Source organism: Numida meleagris, chromosome 3, assembly GCF_002078875.1.
Source record: "Numida meleagris isolate 19003 breed g44 Domestic line chromosome 3, NumMel1.0, whole genome shotgun sequence".
Taxonomy (NCBI): domain Eukaryota; kingdom Metazoa; phylum Chordata; class Aves; order Galliformes; family Numididae; genus Numida; species Numida meleagris.
Window position 1 is genome coordinate 102,153,867 of NC_034411.1, and position 22,534 is coordinate 102,176,400.

The following is a 22,534-nucleotide window of genomic DNA, read 5'->3' on the forward strand; positions in this document are numbered from 1 at the left end:
ATATAAACAATGTATTGCTAAGGTGATATAACTTTATCTGTATAGATTTAAACTATACTTATTTGAGATTGAAAAACTGTCCCTTGTAATAAATATCTTTGATTTGCTAACCAAAACTGCTAAATATGGGGTTTTCTGCTTCCCCTCCTGAAGATTCTGGTGCTCATCAGACTCAGTATGGAGGTTGAAAATACGGCAAGACTAAGCCAGGACAAAGGCATTGTGTTTCCATATAAAAGTCAGAGCTGGAGTGAATCCCGTGGCAAATCAGATGGAAAGTGAACAATGAAGGGATATGCTTATGTTCACATGAGTGGTGGCTCATGCCTTTGGATGACCAGTTTGAAGACATGAGCTGCCACACTTCTAATTCCTTGCATGGGCATGGATGTGCACATCTGATATCACCTCTAAGAATGCAGAAGCAGAGGCTATTGCACCTTGAAAATCTGCCTCTCTTATAAACACTTCTTTTTTGTACACAAGATGTGAGGGCTTGTTCATACTTTTCATTCAAACTGTGGTCTGCCTTTCCAGCTCTATTACTGCCTACGGTCACACTGTGTGACTACTGACCCTGCCCATGGAAGACACCTAAGTCCATATATCCATTTATGAACATCCTCTTTTCTTTCCCTTGGAAATCCAAAGCTGCAGTATCAGAAAGGCACATTAAATACCCTTGGATCATGAGGACCTTTCACATGGCTGTAGTTAACATCTTTTTATTTATTCCATGTCTGGATACACTCAAGATGGAAGTTGTGTGAAAGCACAGTTTTCAGAAATTAGGTTCTCCAGGAATACAGGCTTCTAAAATACATAAACAAGGAATCCAGTGAGAAATTCATTACAAAAAGCTCAGGCAAATCCATAAACAGACAAAGAGATGAAATCTTTCTTAACTAGATGTGAACAGATTTGAGCTCCTTCACAGCCTCTCTGTCATGATTTCCCACTTCTACCTCTGCTCTGTGTGAGAGGGAACAGAGTTTTATCTCCCTGGAGAAGCAGCTTCCACACCTTTCATCTGTTGACTAATGGCAGGCAGCTCCCTAACGAACAGTCATACAGGCTGCCAATCACAAGGTACATCTCTTTTGAGAGAGTAAATTTTACTGCAGAAAATGATACACTAAATTTACTCCTAAAAAAAGAAAAAAAAGAAAAAAAAGAAATGAAAAGATTTATCTTTGCATCTGAAGCCTAAAATAACTATGAAATATTTTAAATGACCTGTAAGCTTGCTATTGGAAGCAAGTTTGCTTCTCCCTGACAACTCTTTAAACTTCATCTGTAACAATTACTAATATATCTCCTAACTTACAGCCTTTCACTCATGTCTGCTATACATTTCTCTGCTGAATGTTCCTCAAGAAAAAGATTATTATCAAAGAATTTCCACTTAGCAAAGCCAAATGCCTAAATCTTCACTGCTTTTTTTCTGGTGAGTGACAAGGTTTGGAAACTTAACGGATGCAGCTCCTCACCTGAGTTAGTGCAGCTTATTGCATGGGCACTGCTACCTCACCTCAGCAGAGGCAGGAGAAGCCACCCCTGCCCTGGTTGACGCAGTTGCATAGAAGCCAGCACATTCTTCCCCAGAATGAGCCTGGCTGAACCAACAGTGCATGCATGGCTCAGAAGAATAATTCAACTCCAAAAATTTGATTTATTCTGTTACAGACCCACATAATGTTATGAGAAAGACTCAGCACCATATGCTATATTCCAATATTATGTTCATTGATAAGAAATGGAGGCAGTGTATTTGGCTTCAGTTAATGTTATCAGTGTAGAGAGGTAGTAGTGAAAAAAGGTTGGTCCTTGAGCTTATAATCAGAACTCGGGTGCTCAGAACCTTATCAAAACTACTCTGGCGTCCTCTCCATTGGAAGAACTCATTACTAGTGTTGTACCCCTTGGTCACACACAGAATTTAAATATGCCCCTAAAGACATCAACTCTGTAAACACAACTAAAAGTCAGTGTATCAGTTTTCCTCCCTAGTGTGTTACTAAAACAGGCAAAGAAAGTGTTTTTCTCTCTCTGTAGCAGCCAAACTGCAGATCCCTTTGTAGGTCAAACAGTTCAGAGAGATCATTTGGCTTACAGTAGTTTTGTTTACAAGTTATTATAAGTAACTCCAGAGGAAGGGGAAGAGAAAGGAGTAAAGCAACGATTGATACCTAAAACTACTCTCCTCTCCACTCCTCAAGAGAGACAGTGATCGACTTGATGGAGATCTCTAAGGATGCTTGTGCATCTAGCCAAACTCCTACAGACTGTGAATAGATCTGTGATGGTAGCATCCATAAGGTCTTTCTAGGAGTAAGTGCTGTAGGAAGTAGGGTAGAAAAATGAGACCATATCTGACAGGTTGTTATGAGTGTCCAGTGCTTACTGTCCAGTGTCTTTTTCATCTCATCTTTATTTACAAGGAAATACTAACAGGAGAAGGCACATGCAGAATTAAACTGACAATTTGATTATTTTCACTGTGCGGTTAACAAATACGTGATTACAAGCTTCATGCTTTGTAGAACACAGCTAGTGAGGGAGAGAAAATTAAACCTGAAGGCAGAACTGCAAGAATAAGACAGGATGGGAGTTATTTTACTTATTTTTTCCTGGGTAGGGTTGGATGAAGGCTTTTTTTGTTGTTGTTATTGGGCCAGATCCTTTCATCAACAGAGCTTCATACAGTTTGGTATATGGCCACAATTCTGCAGACTTCTCCTGCAATTTCCTGTAGGCAATCTTTTTTAAACTTAAAATATATAGAAAATAAATAGCTTACAGGCTTCAGCAGTTCTACTGTATGCATCCCTTTTTGTGGAGATGGCAGGCTCAATTCAGCTGTCTAAAGGAGGAAAAAAAAAGCAATACTTGAAATTAAATTCTGACTGCAACTTGGGGAGTTTACTTTGCAGGGCAGTATGAGTGTGTGTTTATTTTATATTTCCCAAAGATGCATGCTCCCTTGAGGAGATGCTACTGAAATTGCATGCACACAAACAGCCTTCATGGAGTTGACTTGAAGTTGTTAAGTTCATCTTGAAATGAGGCAGAAAATACTGACAGAGCACTGATCACATTTAACATCTGAGGAAAAAAAAACAAGCAACACAGGCCTTGACTGCTCTTCTCAGTGCCCCAGACTGGGGAAGGAGGTTGAGGAAGGAGAGGCTGGGCAGCCTGGATGCAGGCCTGAGGGAAGAGGCACCCCACAAGGCAGAGCACCACATAAGGCAGGTGCTGCCCAAGGAGCTTTTTCCCCATTAGACCCATGTCCAGTTTTGTCCATGGATGTTGGCTTGGAGCTCAAGAGAGAAGCAGAGAAGCTGGTTATTATGATGAGCCATTTTCACTACTAGTTGGCAGAACAAGTCAGACGAAGGTGTGAATGCAAAACTCAAGATTAAAGGAACAGCAGTGTTTAATGAATGTGGTGTTTAACAGCTTCTTGTAACACTGCTCACTAGAGACATGCCAAACTACACAGTGCACCATTTCCTGTGCATGAAGCAGAACAAAAGTCTTTCCTTCACAAGTACACATGATCACAAGGTACCACCAAAGCCAAGCAATGGTTGATGCCTGAACTGCAAATGTTGGTCTTTTTGGCTTCAATATTATTAACAGAGTAGAGCTGGCTTTGGAGAGGCAGCCACAAGGTAACTGCCAAGAGCGTCAAGCCACAGGGAAAGAAAAAAGGCAGCGGGGGAGGGCATTGAGTTAAATATGTAGCACAAAGCATAGATCACTTGGTGCTGAAACCCTCGCATCTGTATTTTAAGCAGTTCAGGGAGTTGTGTGGGATTAGGTTAAGACTGGCTCCATGGGCCAAACTTCCCCACTGCACATTTGGTCTGAAGCTGTGTGAGGGACTCATGACTGGCTTCAATCCCTATTATTCCCATAGGATTTAGAAAGTCCTTGGTACACACCTGAAGCAGTGGTTCCAGCTTAGTGTCCCTCCCAGAAAATCTACCTTAGGCACATGAATCCTGCTCTGTGGGGGAAAATCACACACAGCACATTGAAAAGTCCAGGGAGTCACTTCCAAAGTGTTCTTCAAGCCAAAATGCTAAAGCAGACACAGCAACAAAAATATCATTTGAAAGCTTGCTGCCCTTCACAATGTCTCAGTTGACCTCACCTGTTTCTATTGTAATACTGCTGAGGGAACAAATATAACTGAAGGGTCATAGCGTTTTGCAGCTTGTGACAACATAAATGTGGAAAGCTACCTTTCAGATCACTGGAAATGCTCTTTGAATAGCTAAGACACGATGATTAATTAACTCATTTTTCAAGTGCCTCATTTCATCTCAAAAATAGCTAAATCAGACTATATTTTAATCCATCACCTTTTCACCGTCACCCCTGGCACAACCCTTCTCTCTTGACCTTATGTTTTCAACTTCCTGCTAAGATGTGTGTTTAATGAAACAAAAAACTGCCTAGTTTTCAAACTCAGATCCAGCTCTTTCCCTATCGCAGTCAGCAGCTAATTTCCTTTAAACATCATCACATAATCAAAGGGGACCCTGGGGACCAGTGTCCTAACCCTGTCTTGTCTGACAGATGGAAGATTCCTTTCTCAGAAGTCCAAAGCTCAAGGCTGACAGGAGTCCTTCAGGGAACAATATTCAGTTCTCCCAAGCCTGTACCAACTCCGGGTCACCTATGGCACTAACTATAAAAATAAAAAATAAAAAAAAGACTTTTCCTGTTGTTCTGTCTATACTCTTTAATGTTAACCTGAAGGGAGTACCCATTCTTTATGCAATTGAACTAATCACCAACAAAAGGTGATTTTATACACGCTTACGATTTTGTGAGCTGAATATTTGACCTCCTTCATTGCCACCCAGTTTACTTTGGACAGAAATATCCAAGTTATTTGTGTTTGGCCAGCTCCCCCCTCCTCCTCGGTCCTTCAATGCTCTAACTAGATGTTAAAGAACAAACTGGTAACCTTCACTGGTGCAGCTACTTACCTCTAAAACTCAATAATTAATCCCAAGTGAATGACAAATGCTATGCAATTTATTCTCTGCTTGGCTTCAGCTTGAAGGAGCATGGACTCTGAATTAGTGAGCTCTTTGGGTTCAATCTGGAAAGCATATGTTTCCCTTCCATCATTCAATCCATCAAAATGCAAAAAAAAAAAAAAAAAAAGGCCTGGGAAAGGCACATGGCACATTTTGATATTATTCATTAACATTAATGTCCTTGTTATAAAGATATGTTTTATTTGCAGGTAACAACAGCCTCATGGGCATCTGGGAACACTTTGAATGATTGCCAAAAAAAAAAAAAGAAAGAAAGTTGGTCATAACTAATGATCAACATCCCCTTTTAATCAAATGAAGCCATCATAATGTGTCAGTCCTCTGGGGGAACAAGAACCTTTCACCTTGCTGGGGCCTGCTGAGGCCAGCAGTAGCTGTAAGCAGCCCTGGAAAGTAGCCTTTCAGCTTTAAGAGGGAAAAAATGGAATCTATCCGTCAACACGCTCACTTTTGATACCAAACATATAAAAGAAACTAAGACTGAGAAGTGGGGTAGTGACGTCATCTCCCTGTTAACACATGCATTTATGGAGCACCCATTTGGAGCCTTTCTAACACCACAGCAACTTGCCCGGCACCACTGCTGGGTGGCCACTGCTTGAGCGCCGAGGACTCTCAGAACATATCCTTGATAAAAGTACAGAGTTCTGTCTGTACTTCCAGAAGTTCTTGTAAGAGAGACTCAAAGGGCTACCCTGGGGCTCTGTAAAAGCAGCTTTCCCCTTTCATTGTTGGTTCTCCTACAAGAGGAAAAGGTTGTCAGGTCAATAGTAAAAACATTCCAGATTATTATTATTTTTTTTAATCAGTAAACTGTATTTTTCTAAATGGCCTTTGAATGGATTTGGAAACAAAAGCACAAATATTTTATACCAAAATGACACCAAAATAAGACAGATGAGAAATTGCTGAAAGTTGATGAGGACAAAAAAAAAGGAAAACACAACAACAAAAAAAAAAAAACAGAGGCCACAGCTAACAAATGTTAATTTTCAGATAGGAAGGCTTCAGGTGCCTCCTGAACATTGCTGCTCTCTGCCAGCCAAACTACTTGATGATTCACTGTCGCCCCCAAAATCTGCTACCATCAGACCCCCACAACACACTGCAGATGACTTACAAGGCAGGTCAGAGAATGGAGGTGTGTTCAATCCCACATGGCACCTGAACAATGTTTTCAAGTGGACAATAACCCATCTTTGTGCCAACAGAATGAAGATTTTCCTTGGAAAAAAGTTGATGTATTTTCATCAATTAACACCTTCTGCTCAAGGCATTCTGCCAGTGTAGCTCATTGCTTCAAGTGTTTTTATAAAAAATATCTGAGCCAAATGATCCACTTGTAAATAACTTCACATTGACCATGCATCTGAGGGAGGCATCAAGGGCAAAAGCCTTGCTCAGACTGCAGAAGTCCTGGCTGCGGAGTGGTATTAAGGGAAGGGGCACTAGTCATCAATGCCCTTTAAAAAAAAGACATCTCTGTTGTCTCAGTGCACTTCACTCTGAAAGAAGCAACAACTGTCCTGCAGACTCCCCAAAAACTGGTGAAGCAAACGTGGCTTTTCTTGAGAAATCAGAGAAAGAGGTTAATTAAACACTGTGCTCCGTATTTTGCTGTGAGAATTTAGCTAACTGTATTCTGGCTTTTTTCACTGCCACTCTGAGCCCCTTCAGTGAACTATAATATTTAATCTTCAGTGTTGCTCCAACTAAAATGACTCCCTAGATTTGTGTGAGAGCCTAATGTATATCTCAGATTTCTCTCTGGAGTCCTTCATCTATCAAAAAAAGCAGCCTTCTGGTGAGAGCTTTCCTATTAGCTTACACTGAGAGGCGGGTGGGGGCTTTTAAAACCCATATTTCTATGTGGCTCAATGCTCCTACTCCTGCAGCATCTGAGCACTTCACATTCTATGATGGGCACTTCCCTTCTGTAAGGTGAGGCTGGGCTGTCACTACTATTTGATGAAAAAGAGATCAAAGAGTGCACACAGAATCATAGAATGATTTGGAGAGACCTTTAAAGATCATCTAGTTCCAATCCTCCTGCCATGGGCAGGGACACCTTCCTCTAGACCAGATTGCCCAAAGCTCCATCCAGCCTGGGCTTGAACTCTTTCAGGGATGAGGCCCCCACAACTTCTCTGGGTAAGCAGTTCCAGTGCCTCACCATCTTTGGGGTAAGGAATTTCTTCCTAATGTCTAACCAAAATCTACCCCATTTTACTTTAAAACCATTACATCTTATCCTGTTGCTGCATTCTCTGATAAAGTGTCCCTCCCCATCTTTCCCATATGCTCCATTATGCACTAGAAGACTGCTATAACATTTCCCTGGAGCCTTCTCTTCTCCAGACTGAACAACGCCAACTTTCTCAGCCTGCCTTCACAAGAGAGGTGCTCCAGCCTCTGATCATCTCTGATAATCTGGACTCACTAACAACTCCATGTCCTTCTTATGCTGGTGGCCCCAGAGCTCAACACAATATACCAGGTAGGGTCTCACAAGAGCAGAGTAGAAAGGGAGAATCACATCCCTCAATCTGCTAGCTACCAATTCTCTTGATGCAATCCAGGATACAGCTGGCTTTCCGGGCTGCAAGCATACATTGCCGACTCACGTCAAGCTTCTCATCCACCAGCACTCCCAAGTCCCTCCCCAGAGAGCTGCTCTCAATCCATTCATTGCCCAGCTTGTATTTTTGCTTGGGATTGCCTCAACCCAGGCACAGGATCCATCACTTGGCCTTGTTGAACTTCATAAGGTTGACACGGGCCCACCTATCGAGTCTGTCAAGGTCCTTCTGGATGGCATCCCTTCCTTCCAGTGTGTCAACAGTATCGCTCAGCTTGGTGTCATCTGCAAAGAGATATATATACACATATTAGGCATGTTGATCACTGAACACTGTAAGACAACAACCGCTGCCAAAAGGAACATCCTAGCCTTCTTCCTGAGGTTGCTCATGTCCAGTCCCAAACATCCCCACATCCACAGGGATGTGTGTGGCAAACTGGAGTGGTCATGCTTACACCAGTGAAAGAAAAGATACTGCCTGTAGGAAAGTGTTTGCCCCTTGGTAGCCACAGCCCATCTGAACCTCTTGATCGAATGTAGCCTTGGATGCTTTCCCAGCACCTCTGGAAGACCCAGCAGGATAGCTCAGGGCTTTGGCATGATTTCAGACAGAAAGGGTTCCTTTGCTAGTCACAAGGCTTTCCACTGTCAGGTGGTGAGCTCACCAATAGTGTTTTTATTTTACTTACTGAAAAATGAAGTAGCTACCAAGGTTATAAATGACGACCAGCCTGCCTCAGCCTGCAGTGTGTCGATGCAGAGACCCCCTCTGCTCCCTGGCTCTACCTCTGGCTTGTGCTTGCTGTCTGAATAAACTAAGAGACAGGAAGTTCTTTTTAAGATCCCTTCTCAAGCTATTGCGTTTTCTGAGTGTAATGTTAACCATCCTGTCAGCACTGTGTAAGCTCACAGCAATTTTAGGTTAGGGCTCCTAGCATGGCAAGAGAAGCACAGCATGGGAGTTTTCGTGTTTGGAGGAAGGGATGAAGTGACAAGTTTTGAATTTGATAGCTTTGCATCTGGCACCATTTCCGAATAGCGGTGCATTCTAACAATCCCCTAAAAACCACTGATTTGAAGAGAAAGTATGCAGGCCTGCCCTCACGCCCAAAGCACTAAAGCCAGTTGGCAGGCCTGTCTTCAAGACTATTAGTGCTCTTGAACACTAGAAACCTCCCATCCAAGGATACTGCATTTACGTACATCTCTTTTCCAAACTGGAAATGTTTTAGAGTTTCGTTCCATGCCTGGTTTTTGTTTCAGTTAGAAACTCAGGAAATCAAAAGAAGAAACACTGAGAGCTCGCAGCATTCAGCAGAGACCAGGGGGCTGACTGAAAAAGGACAAGCCGTGGTAGCAAAGCTCACACATTCCTTCAAATCTCCCAATTACACTTCCATCCCCCTGCCTTTAGAGCATGAGGGCAGCAGTTTGCCCACTGAGCCTTTTCAGTGCAAAAAGTCCCACAGGAAAAAAAAAGAACAGATGTATAAAATGTTGCTCTGCAGAGAGACAAAAAAATTTTCCCTGGCTGAGTGAGAAAATCAACAAACATTAAAGCATTGTAGATAATTGCAAAATGATGTTTGTTTTACTTAAAACCACTCCTATTTTTTGGAAATTAGTTCTGCAAATGTTGCATGTGAAGGAATAAGCTTCCCCATGAGCATCACTGAAGATGATGGACGGGACTAGGAAAGAGTGCACAATCATGTTTTCTTCATCCCAGAGAGAGGGCATTAATCACACGTTCCTCCATAATCCTCCTTCCAAGGCCCCAGAAGGAAAGGGAAGAACCTGTCATAGTTCTAAAATTGGCCTTTTCTGGTCTTCAGCGTGGGTGTTTCCACTGGGCCTGTGACAGACTGCAACACATCCTGAACCATTTCCAAGCACAGCAGGGGAAACTGAGGCTGCATTTCTGAGCTGGGCTTATGTGCGTGGTTTTTCCTCCTCCCCTTCCCCATCCAGCACTGTTCCCTTCCACTTTGGTGACTGCCAGGCCTATGTTTCAGAAATAAAACAGCTTTTTGAACTATCTGGCCACTGGTTTTGGCACCTCTCAAAGGTGCAGTGAGGGCTCCAGCATGAAGGCAAAGAGGTTGATGTGGACATCTGGACAAGACAAAACCCAGGCAAAGGGGCAGTGTGCCTCTGGGACATACCACAGTAGCATGCATGGTAACACTTTCCTAAAAGGAGTTGGTTTCTGAGTTAAATGACACTGTAAACCAAGATAGCATCTCCCCAGCGTCCACAGTTGAAGTATTTGGACAAAGCTCAGCTCCAGTCCCAGGGTAAAGCAACAGCATCACCAGAGAAGTATTCAGGAGTGGAAGAAGGCAATTGAAATTGTGCAAGGAAGGTTTTGATCTGTTATATATTTGAATATTTTGAAGGTCTCTATTAAATGACTGTAGTCTCCCTGCTGCGGCAATTGAGTGGAGGAAATAATAATGGAGATTGAAAGGCATTCACCATTCGACCTCTCACAACCCTGACATTCTTCAGTAGAATATGATTGGAATTGGGCACATCTGCTCTCAATAACAAAAATAAAAAATGGCCTGCAGCTTTAAGCTCTGAAAAACATAAAGTTGGTCTAAAAGGAGGGCATAAATATGTATATTTGTAGACTCAATATAACTGTAATAGTTCAGTAATAACTCTGTGATCGTGGCTGCAACATGCTTTGGAATGCTTTGTCTCCTGGAAATGCCCAGGAAATGTGAGGAGGCGAAAAGACACTCTCCTCTTGCAATTAGGTATGGCCAGCTTCATGCAGAGGCTGTGCACAGACGATGCCCTGGCTACCACCTAACACAGCACAAACAGAAGCTGAACCCTCGCACCCTCATCATGCTCCCCCGGCCACAGGGTACGTGAGCACTGTGCAGATGTGCAGTGCTGAGATGCCTGGTCTGAAGCCAGCCCCAGAGCTACTTGTGGGGTGGCCATCTCAGTGCTGCCGGCAGCCAAGGGATTCACCCTGCTGATGGGTGAGGCTAATTCCCTCAGGAACAGTTCTCACAAGGTTTCACAGCTCCCAGGTAAGTGTAGAGCTCAGTGGGGTATCATTCACCACATCAATTCACTCTAAACTAGCCCTGCTGAGGTATGTCAGTCTGCTGTGAGAAGCAAGCACTGAGAACAGAGCAGGCTTAAAGAGTACCCAGTGCTGGCCTGGGGCAGGTCCCTCTGCACCTCACAACGTGGCAGGCCCCTCTGCTCTATCTGCCACCTGAGGGAGCCAGTCATGCTGGGGACAAGACTGCAGTGAGCTGAAAGATGGAGCATGTCCAGTCTCTCCAGACACAGCTGCTCGATCTGGGACTGTGCTACGAATCAAATGGTGTTGCTGATTCATCCCATTCCCAGTAGCACATGTGAGTCATCTGTCCACCCTGGACTGTTCACTGATGAAAAGTTTATTTTTAACAAGTACTAGTTAAAAATAAATGTATACATCATACAAATGAGTAAAGCATTCAGCTCTAAATTGGTATGAATGTGCCCTGAGAAAAATTAGCTAGCTTGAATGCAATAGGAAACCTGAGCACAAGCCCTTCTCTTACACTGGCATAAATCAGGACTAACCCCACAGCGATCAGTTACTGTTTCTATTAAAGCAGCATTTTTAAGACTCTGATTGAGATCATGCTCCATTAGCCTAGTAGGAGGATCCTCTCAAAGGTTTTATTATTTATTACCCACTGTTCACAGAAAGTGGACTCTGACAGTGAGGGTTGAAAAGCAGGATTTGTGCCACCTTTACCACAATAAAAGTAGGCAATAAAATCTAAGCTTTTAATTTAACCTCCATCTATAATAAACAGAGAGATGGTTGTGTGCCACCCATCCTCCTATAGGTCTCATACAGTGGGGAAGAATGCTCCTTGAAGGTGCATATATTTCTGCACTGACTATAGACACAACTGGGTTGGACCAGACACCTGAAATTTGGCAAGATGAGCAACACTCCAAGAGATCACAGCAGGGGAAGGAATTTAACTTTGCTCCTCTCAGCACTAACGAGAAGCTTTATGCGGCTGAAGTGGCAGAAGATTTAACAACCTTATCTAAAAAAGGCTGTAATACAGCATATGGGTAAAAGTGTCTGGGATATGCAGAGGGCAAACTAATGGTCTTGCTTGGCCATCAGCTCTGTAACAGTGCAACAAGGACCATACCCTGAGCTGCATAATGGCTTGTAACTGATTGGAAAGCTGCATGGTATCAGCCACTGGAATTAGCGTGTTTCAACAAAACACACATTTGCACCATATGGAACCTGACAATTGCCCTCCCTGGGTTTTCTCATGGACACCGTGGTGTTTTTACATCTGAACACACACAAGAGCAGAGCAATGTAGGCACATGTGGTCTCCTACTACAAGAGTTGACAGTCCAAGAAGATTTTCAATGTATGAAGCATGGAAGGATGGGAGACAACTGAGACAACTGAACGTGTCTGTTTAAAAATAATTAATTGGCACTTACATACATTTGGATCACAGAAACAAGGCAGAAGCACCAATAATTTCCCTTGCACATTTGTAACGAGCAGATGGCATGTGGTAATACTGTGGTGGGACTTTGAAGTGACCTGCTCTTTCAGAACATTAGACTGAAACTAACTTTTAAGAGCAGAGCACTTCCTTCCTGTTGTCTTTTGTGTGAGGCAAGCAGGCTGCAGAGAGAGATGTGCTCGCCTTCCTCACCGAGCATGAAAGAAGGCCCAGCTGTGTTGTTGCTAGCACTGAAGTATCAGCACAGGAAGCTGCTGAGGGCAGGCACCATCTCACTGCTCTCCCTCTCCTTACTGTGCACGCAGCTCTGCAGCACTGCCATGCTCAACCTCATGCACACATCAACAGCAAACACTTCTCACTGCAAAACTTGTGCTTATCAATAGAAACCTATTTCTAACCTCTAACATGTTCAGTAAAGTCGTATGTCCTTGACTGCCCAGAGAAGCTGTGGGTGCCCCATCCCTGGAGGCATTCAAGGCCAGGTTGGATGGGGCCCTGGGCAGCCTGAGTTGGCTGGGGGGCAACCAGCCCACGGCAGGGAGTTGGAACTGGATGATCTGTAAGGTCTCCTCCAACCTAAGCCATTCTATGATTCTATGATTTACACTAGACCAAATCATTAATTGGCTGTTGTTAATTATTTAATGCAACATTTTTCCTTAACTTCCTACGAAGAGCAGTAGCCATTACTACAGCTTAAAAAGTGGCAACTTTTTGATGCAGAAAACAGCATTCTTTAGGAAGCATTTTCCGAGTCCTTCTGAGAGCTTTATCTGACCAGCTTCTTTCACTTTTATTTACATTTTATCTTCTTTAAGAACACTTGTGGTATGGGCTGAGTCATCAATAAGGGCACAACATGAAAGGAGGGATGAAAAATAAGCTGTCTTAAGAGCACTACTCTACAGGAAACTTATTAGCATTTATTGTGCAGTATCAGGTTACCAGAGTTGAATGGAAAGAACAGAGTTTATTTAAGTGGCACAAAACACAGCCCTCTGGAAGTCACATTCAGTATTTCGGAAGTACATGATGGAAATGGGCATGTGAGAAATCTCTTAGATTTTGCAGAAGCCAATAACAGGTACAAGCTGGGGAGAGGGGGAGTTTTAATGTTCACGAGAGCCTTAAGAAACAGCTCTTGGATAAGGGAAATGCCAAAGAATTAGGGAAGAAAGTGTAATTTACAGTGGGAGAAATCCCAGGGCTATCACATTCATAACCTACATGCACAAAGCCTATGTCTTGTCTTTCCCTCCAGCTCCTCCCCCTAATTAAGCAAAAGAGACACACTTAAGAAACAGTTCCATAGATTTCCAAGACCGATTCCTGCATCTGGAAGACTTCTGAGCTTTTTCGATGGCCAAGTCACAAACCTCACTCCCACATTAATAGAATCTGATTGCTACTGATGTATACTGTAGGAAAACCTTCGAAGTCTCTCTGTAGGAGTAAAGCAGGGTATATATTTACAGATGACACGCATGTGCTGACATAAGCAAGGCACACAATTAGAAATCAGGCTAGATTTACAGTTTGGAGCTCTCCTTGGCTTAAGTAGTGATAAAGCCTGCATGGCTGACATTTCACTCCAAGAAAGAAAAAATATATACGGTGAGAGGACTTTGTTTTAGGACTTGGTTTAGTGGGCAATACTGGTGGTAGGTGGACGGTTGGACTAGATTAAGTTAGAGATCTTTTCCAACCTTAGTGATTCTGTAACACTATGACTTTACCCTGTGTAGAAGGTCCGATTCCTCACTGGCTTTTTTCTCTCAAAGCAGAAGGTCATGATCTGAACTTCCATTATGGCTGTTCAAAAATGCATCAAAGGTTCAATGGATAAAAGAATGTTATTTTCCAAAACCGCTGGGACACTTCCTGTCAGTTCACATAATTGAGTATTACAGTATTTAAATTACAAATTGAAGATTATTTTTACAGGTGTCATTTTAAATATAATATGAAATTTCTTGACATTACCTCAGCCGTGCTACACAACCCAGCTGCACTCGGACTTGCATGTGTGATGCACATGGCTGAAATTTTGTCATATTACATCATGGGCTACAAAAACACACAGTATAAATAGACGATGTAATATTGGAGAGAGCAAAAACATATAGTGCTGGCCGTGCTTTGTGGAACCCCAGATCTAATACGGACGTGGAAATGTAAACTGTTATTAGAGTTCAGATCAAAAATCTTTAAAAAGGGTCGCGCAGATGCAGGGGGTGAGGTCGGATAGACGGTGCTGCATTGCCCTCCAGTGGGCTCCCACCGCCGCTGCCTCCGCGTCCCCAAACCTGTCGGAGCAGGAACACCTACCGCCTCGGCCCCAAGAAGCTAAACGGATGAGACAGCTACGGTCCGTGAGGAAGGCACGGGTTATTCACACTGGAAACTCCGTAGACCAGCAGGAAAATGTTAACTTAATTAAGAAACAGATCTCTGAGAATCCTCTTGGCTTTTTATCCACAAATTGGCGTTAGTGGCCGCAAAGAATTTGCCTTCAGCTGTTCTAATTTAATGTGGCTTTCTAAAATGCTATTATCTCCATTCTGTAATTTGTTATTTCATTTTTATGGTTTCCAGCAAATGCCATGTCCGGAACGGAAAATTCCACCTTTACTTGTACTCTGTTGTGACTTGCAATTTGCATTCATTCTGCATGAAATACTCAGTTCCCATCAAAGAATTCTAAATGTAACAAAAAGATATAAAGAAAACAAACTGTCAGCAGCTTCCTAATGTTGTTAACGCAAGAAATGTCAGCAGTACTCACTAGATAAATTAAAAACCCCTTGCCCTTTCGCTACCCTCTTCCCAAGGAAATGAGACACAGTTTTACTTACACAAAGCTTTACGTTGGATCCAACCTTTAGACCAAGTTCCAGTTCCAACAAACAGTGACCACAAACTAGGTTGGATGTCTGGACAGTAACTTAGAAGCAATGCCAAACTCAGAAGCAAGGAGCTGACATTTCGTCTGTGGGCCTGTCCACACAGTAAGTAGAAGAGACTGATAACTGTAGGATTAACCGAGCAATTATTGTTTTCTTTACGGCTAGTCTGCTTCACAGAGCATAGCACGATTTCAGTGATTCAAGGAGCAGATTTGTAGCGGAAAAAGGCACAAATGTATTGAAAATGAATCTTAGGGCGTTGGGCTTTCAATGCATATTCGACTAGTGACATGAAAGACCATAGCAAAATGACTACCTCTGCTTTTTCAGACAAGTGTCTGTCCGGGGGGAAAAAAGGGCCAATTTCTCCACTTTTTTTTTTTTTTTTTTTTTTGGTTACTGTTTTTGAAAACTTAAACAAAATGGCAAGAAAAAAGACCCTGCAGTGTGTTCCCAGTCTGTACTGAAAGACATTGTCAACAACAGCCCCTCGGTTTGGTGTTAGGCAGTTTGCATTATCACCATGAGTAGAGTTTACTTTTTAATCAGAGATAGAAATGAAAATTGGGAAGAAATAAGAGCATGAAATGGTTTTCTGTTGTGAAAGGAAGGTAACACAAGGCAACCCTGGCCATAACCTGTAAAGTGAGCATACTGAGATGGGTCAGATACTAGTAAACCCTAGCTGGACAGATGTAGGGGTCACGTTCAAGGCCACAGTTTAAAAAAAAATTAAAACAGGAGGGGGAGCTCTCACCCAGCCTGTTCTGTCAAGACAGAAAGGTGTTCTCAGGTATTCTACTCTAGGATAAGAAGTAAGCTGGCAACCCCTTAAATAAGTCAAGTGTTTATATTACAAAACTGAAGCTCTGATTTTACAGGCTTGAGGGTTCACTATGGCCAGGTAAGTACTGTTGTGATCATTTAGACTGCGTGGATTTTACCCCAAACCAAACAAAATTTGTTGTTTTGTTTCAGGGATCCATAACACTGAATCACTGCAGCTGATTTTTAGCTCAGTGATGTTTGGTTTGTTCACATCTGAAATTCAAAGTAAAAAATATCAAGGAATGGGAGCTCATATGGATGAAACCCAAAGCAAATGTTTGCAGGAACCTCTGAGAAATGGAAGTGCTGTGTTCACATAGTTCTAATTATAACACTGCATTAGTAGGATTCATTTGAGCTAGGACCCACGGAAGGGAAACATAAAGGAAAGCAGACTTAAAGGGAATGCAAAATACCCTATGGAATTTGGTCTGGAATCTTCTAATGTGAAGGAAATCTACTTTAGAAAAGTGGGAACTACTTAAAAAACAGCTGGAGAGACCACAAGTGAAATTCATCCTGGCTATAATCTAAACACAGAAAAGGGCAAGAAAGGCCATTTTGGTTAAGCAAGGATATTAGTCTTATACACTGTGTACAACAAGCCTAATAAAGGGTCTTTAAAGTATAAATAGCACTGGGAACTACATAAAAAGTAGACAGAAGCTAGTTAAAATGAATAATTAGGAGGTGGATGGGGTTCTAATAGAAGGCAAACTGTAAAGAATGCTTCAGTTAATCCCAAAAGCTCCTTACATATTCTTATAGCAAAGACAGGAACACAGAAAACCACAGCACTTAACCTAACAATGAAATGGATGGTGCATTAGACCTGCTCTTCATGTTGTAATGGTCTTGTTCCTGATTTAAAGCAGAATGCAGTTTTCAATATTTTCCATCATCAGCCCATTTGTTTTCTGCTCACAGGACAAGGGACTCCTCTCATCTCACTGAATCTGCATAGAAAAGGGGAAAGCTGTCCAGTTACTCATTCAGACACCGCCAACAGTCAATTGTGGTAGCTATCTAAGCTATGGAAGGTGAGGCATCCCTCCTGAGGTACTTGTCTCCCACCATGAGATACGAAGAACCCAGATGCCTAAACTTTTGTATGTGGATGTGACTCAGTGTCCTCACAGACAGAATTCTAATCCACTTACAAATTTTTAGGGAAATAACCGAATGACTTGAAGTCAATGAATCCTGCTGGTTTACAGAAGCCAGGGGTATCACAGCTTCATAATAGCAACTTGCATTTGTAAACGTAATAGGAAATTTGTCCCCAGATGGAAAAAAAAAATTGTTTCTGCCCATAAATGGCATCCTTCCATGGCAAATTGATGAATTTCATCTGTGAGTCACTTCTCATGGAATAGTAATGTTACAATGGGTAAATGGCTCGTTAGACTGCAGACATGCTCAAATAGCATAGTTGGAAAGAGGCTGCTAGTTAGTGTCTTTGCAGTTGCAGTTGTTAGTTCTGGAGCTCTCCCTCATTATTATTTTCAACTGTTCAGCATTATGCCATTCCACAACACCAGTTGCATGCATTTCAAAGAGGAATAATGGCAAAGATCAATCTCCAGTTCTTCCCTCTTATATTTCAAAAGTGCACATATGAGTTGCATGAAGTGTAATCTAAATGATTTGCCAGAATGACCTTGCAATGATATCCTTGGAGACCACCATCAGAGAGTAAAGCATTTGATCACACAGACTAGGGCTTAGTCCAATCTCTGACAAAAGCCATTTTTTTCAGTAGAATTCCTTTATTTCATTTCACTGTCATAATTGAGTACCTTTTGAAAGGAAAATTGCAAAGTGGTTTGGCTTTTGCTTTGAAACAGAGGCCATTTTGTGGGAAAGAACTTCAGTTTTATGGTGAGAAAAAGAAAGCTTTTGTTTTGAAGTAGCAACCCTTGAGATGTTAACATGTGAAATCCCAGTTTTTGGTAGAATTAAAGGGTATTTTGCACATAAGCAAGGAAGTCTGCTAAGTTGGGTGTGGCAGAGTTGTCTAGATGGTGTGAGAGGTAGCATTTTAGATGATAAAGGGCCTGAAGCACCTCTCTCATGAGGAAAGGCTGAGTGACCTGAGACTGTTCAGCCTTGAGAAAAGAAGACTCAGAGGCGATCTGATAAATGTCTATAAATATCTAAGGTGCAGGAGGCAAAGGGACGAGGCCAGACTCTTTTCAGTGATGCGTGGCAATAGGACAAGGGGAAATGGCCATAAAATGAAGAATGGGAAGTTCCACATCAATGTGCGTAAGAACTTCTTCACAGTGAGGGTGCTGGAGCACTGGAACAGGCTGCCCAGGGAGGTTGTGGAGTCTCCTTCTCTGGAAACGTTCAAGACCCGCCTGGACGCCAAGCTGTGCAACCTGGTCTAGGGAACCTGCTTTGCAGGGGGACTGGACTCGATGATCTCCAGAGGTCCCATCCAGCCCCTACAATTCTGTGATTCTGAAAGAGTCTACTGAAAGAGTGCTATGGAGGGTGCTCAAAATGTTCTCCATCTTAACTGTGGGCAATTCTTCTGACGTCTTACAAAAAACTGTTGCAACTACTGTCACCCAGCGTCATGAATCCTGAACCTGACCTGGTAATGCAGAAGCAAAAAGCTCCAAAATAGAAATTTGTTAGTTCAGTGCTTTCTTCATCAGTCATTGTGGTCCAGCTGAGGAACCCTCTGAAGGCTCAGCAGATTTCCTGGGTGGTGCTTTTTGAAATGCAGCCATTTTGAAATAATGACATGATAGAAATAAATTAACAGAAGATGCTATAACGTTATAAGTTCGGTGTCCATACCATATCTAATAGTAATAAATGTTGCTTATTAAGAACTTGCTATCAAAATCCTCAAGGCTCTTAAAAAAAAAGCTAACAAAACTGGCTTCTAAAGAGCCCTCTCTCATGAGCTGCTAAAAGAGAATGATTTACTGAAACAAGAGTTTTGAGGAATCCTACTATGATAGGCCTATACACAAGTCTTCAGAGTCACAGAATCACAGAATTGTAGGTGTTGGAAGGGATGTCTGGAGATCATGAAGTCCAATCCCATGCTAAAGCAGGTTCCCGACAGTAGGTTGCACAGAAGAGTTTCCAGATGGGTCTTGAATATCTCCAGGGAAGGACACTCCACAACCTCTCTGGGCAGCTTCTTCCAGTGCTCTGTCACCCTCAAAGTTCTTTCTCATGTTTATACAAAACATCCTATGATCCAGTCTGTGCCCATTACCTCTTGGTCTGTCACTGTGCACCACCAAAAAGAGCCTGGACCCATCCATTTGACACCTGCCCTTTAGATATTTAGAAGCATTGATAAAATACCCTCTCAGTATTCTCTTCACCAAGATTCTAAGATGAACAGTCCCAGGTCTCTCAGCATTTCCTTTTGCAAGAGAAGCTCCAAGCCCTAAATCTTAGTGGCCCTCTGCTGGACTCTCTCTAGAAGTTCCTGTCTTTCTTGAACTGAGGAGTCCAGAACTGGACATGGTACTCCAAATGTGGCCTCACCATGGCAGAGTAGAGGGAGAGGATCACCTCTCTCGACCTGCTGCTCACGCTCTTTTTAATGCACCCCAGGATACCATTGGCCTTCTTGGCCACAGGGGCACACTGCTGGCTCATGGCCAACCTGTTGTCCACCAGGACCCCCAGGTTCTTCTCCACAGAGCTTAACTCCAGCAGGTCAGCTCCTAACATGTACTGATGCATGCAGCTATTCCTCCCCAGATGTAGGACTCTACAGTTGCTCTTGTTGAGGCTGCTGAGCAACCTCATCAGGTTCCTCTCTGCCCAACTCTCCAGTATGTCCAGGTCTTGCTGAATGGCAGCACAGCTTTCTGGTTTGTCAGTCACTCCTCCCAGCTTTGTATCATCCGCAGACTTGCAGAATTTGCATTCTCCACTCATCCAGGTCATTGATGAAGATGTTGAACAAGATCAGACCCAGTACTGACCCCTGGGGAGCACCGCTATTTACAGGCCTCCAGCTAGACTCTGCACTACTGATCACAACCCTCTGAGCTCTACCAGTCAGCCTCGATCCACCTCACTATCCACTCAACTATCCTACACTTCCTAAGCTTACCTGTGGGTACCTTTTCACTGTCTTTAGGATTCTGTAACAGATGGAAATATCCTAAATACACAGACAATGCTTACCTAAAAAGAACATAGGAAAGAAAATATGTGGTTAAAAAGTCAGGGAAGATAAAAGGTCAGTCAAATTTGGTGAACTCCAAAGTCACAACATAGCCAATAATTCTCTCAAAAACTGGGTATCAGTTGAATGAATAAATCAAATGGGATGCATCAACAATGCTTTCAGTCCTGTAGCTACATATTCAAATGCAAAGTTTGCTTCAGAAAATCTAGTAAAAGATATTTCAGGTGCAATGTGAATTATTATTTTTTTTTTTACAGAAGACTTTTTTGTATTTGTTTTGAATAGTCATTAATCAGAGCAATGGAGGGGAAAAAAAAACAGAAATGGAATATCACTTAACAAGCCTGCAATTAGTGGACTAACAAGTTTGTTATTTTTGTACTTTTTCCCACTGTATGACCTAACAGAATACTAGCAAGCATTAAACACACCACAGCTCCAGTAAGAGCATTGTGGTCTTTCACAACGTGCATGACCATACTGGAAGTCTTTGTGAATTTAGCTGTTGTAGAGCTAAAATGCACTTGATGTCTTGTCCATCTCAATTTATCATGAATCATATGTCAAGAGCTCAATATTGATGAAGACAGCATATGAGAAGGCATATGCCTGGATATGTTCCAGCCTCTAAGCATAATAGAAATCTTAAGGAATTTGGTCCTATCTTGATATCTGAAGAACAATGCAAATAATATCAGATTTCAGAGCCATAGGAAATGCTTAACACAGAGCCAAACCAGAGAAATGTACAGGTGTCTTTCCCCAATCGTTTCCAAAACCACTCTGTCCCTCTACATTTCTAGTTTTTGTTCATTTGAGAAAATAGGAGGAGGGTGAATGCTTTTTGATTAGTAAAACTAAGAAGTTGTGCAACAATGCAATGAGAAGGTCAGAGTTCAAATTCAACATGCTGGATTGCTTGTCTCCCTCAATACAATTCACTAAATCAGCAGCACTGAATTGCTATGATGACAGGAAGAATTTGGAAGGGGAGGAAAGTTGTGTTAGTATTGAAGACAAAAAAATAAATCTATAAAATTATTGTCTTAATCTCTTTCCAAAATCAGAAGAATCTGTCTATTAAAAGAGTGAATAATTTTTACCTTCACAGAAAGGATGGATTTGAGATTTAAGTGTCAACTATGAATATACATTGTTAGGTTCTGTTTGATTCTAACCCAAAAATTGTGTTTGATAGGAAACTTTTCCCAGCAATAAAAATGCTTCTCACACAAAGTATCCATTAAAATGAGTAGATATTCTCCCGGAATGTTTGTGATCCAAAAAATGGCGTTACAAGCTTGCCTCAAAACCATCTAATCATTGACTCTTGCCCAGATTACCGAAAGCATTTACGCACTTAGCTTGCATTGAAAATTAGAAGCTTAAAACCCTTTGAGACCATGGGCTCTTAAAAATTCAGATCTCAAAAATATATTCTTACAGAGAAATCAGATCATATCATGAGATTAAGGTTTATTCCTACTGAGAAATGAAATAGTATCTCACTGAGAAATTAGCATGACAACCCAAATGCAAAAAGACTGAAACTGTGCAGTTCTTTAAATTATTTCCATTTTTAAAAGCCTCAGTCATTAAGCACGAGAAGTTGGTAGTAATCCTATCTTGTCTGAGTGCTTGAAAACATTAGGTACAGTTTTCAAAACAATTCTGGACTTGTAGCCAAGCTACGCATACTTAGGTATTAAATGCTCTAAAATTGGACCTAAAAGTCAACTCCTGACCCAGAAAGAGTTAAGAACTGAGGTGTAGCAGAGAAAACAAAGTTTCTCTGAAGCTTCAGAGTGTGACTCATCCATTCAGTGTTGGAACTTATCTGTATTTATGGATCTCAGTTACTCTACAATAAGGTTTGGTGCACAAGGTTCGTTGTGGGCAATGGCAGAGACAGCGGCATAGCTGAGTGACCTCTCATTCCAAATTCATTCAGATGGCTATCTCCTTTTCCAGAGATTGCAGGAGGTACAAGAAATAGTGATGAAAGTGATTCCATCCTTCTCTCAAAGCTGGATCAGCAGACAGCAAATATGGCAAGATGCTGGTGGTGAGGTACAATGGTCCAACCACTGATCTTATAAGACCACTCCTCTAGATCCATCCTGTAGGGTAAGAGCTCACACTAGGTTCTACTAGTGTGAACGTTAGCATCCTATGGCAGAGGAACAGTGCCAGAGAACAGACTCAGGCATGATGGCTGAGGACTGAGAAGTGTGTGAGATAAAGGCATCTAATGTCAACCTACTTCCCCAGCTTGGGCAGCCTGAAAGCCATTTTAAGTGACTTAACACCCTGAGAGGAGCAAGGATACAATTCAACACCTAAGTCCTATTTCAGTAGCAATAACTATCTGGGTATTTCCCTTCTGGGTGTCGAAGACACTCAGCTCTTGGAAATCAGCTCTAACACACAGC

At 42.2% G+C, this 22,534-nt stretch overlaps 1 protein-coding gene across 16 annotated transcripts in view; it reads right to left on the reverse strand.

Annotated features, from left to right (window-relative positions):
• The window catches only part of TTC32 (tetratricopeptide repeat domain 32), a 124,203-nt gene continuing 102,377 nt past the window's right edge, over positions 709-22,534 (reverse strand). For all 16 annotated transcript variants that reach the window (XM_021389690.1, XM_021389688.1, XM_021389691.1 and 13 more), the window contains one exon: positions 709-7,944. The gene's annotated coding sequence lies outside the window, so the exon portion shown is untranslated. The remainder of the gene's footprint in view (positions 7,945-22,534) is intronic.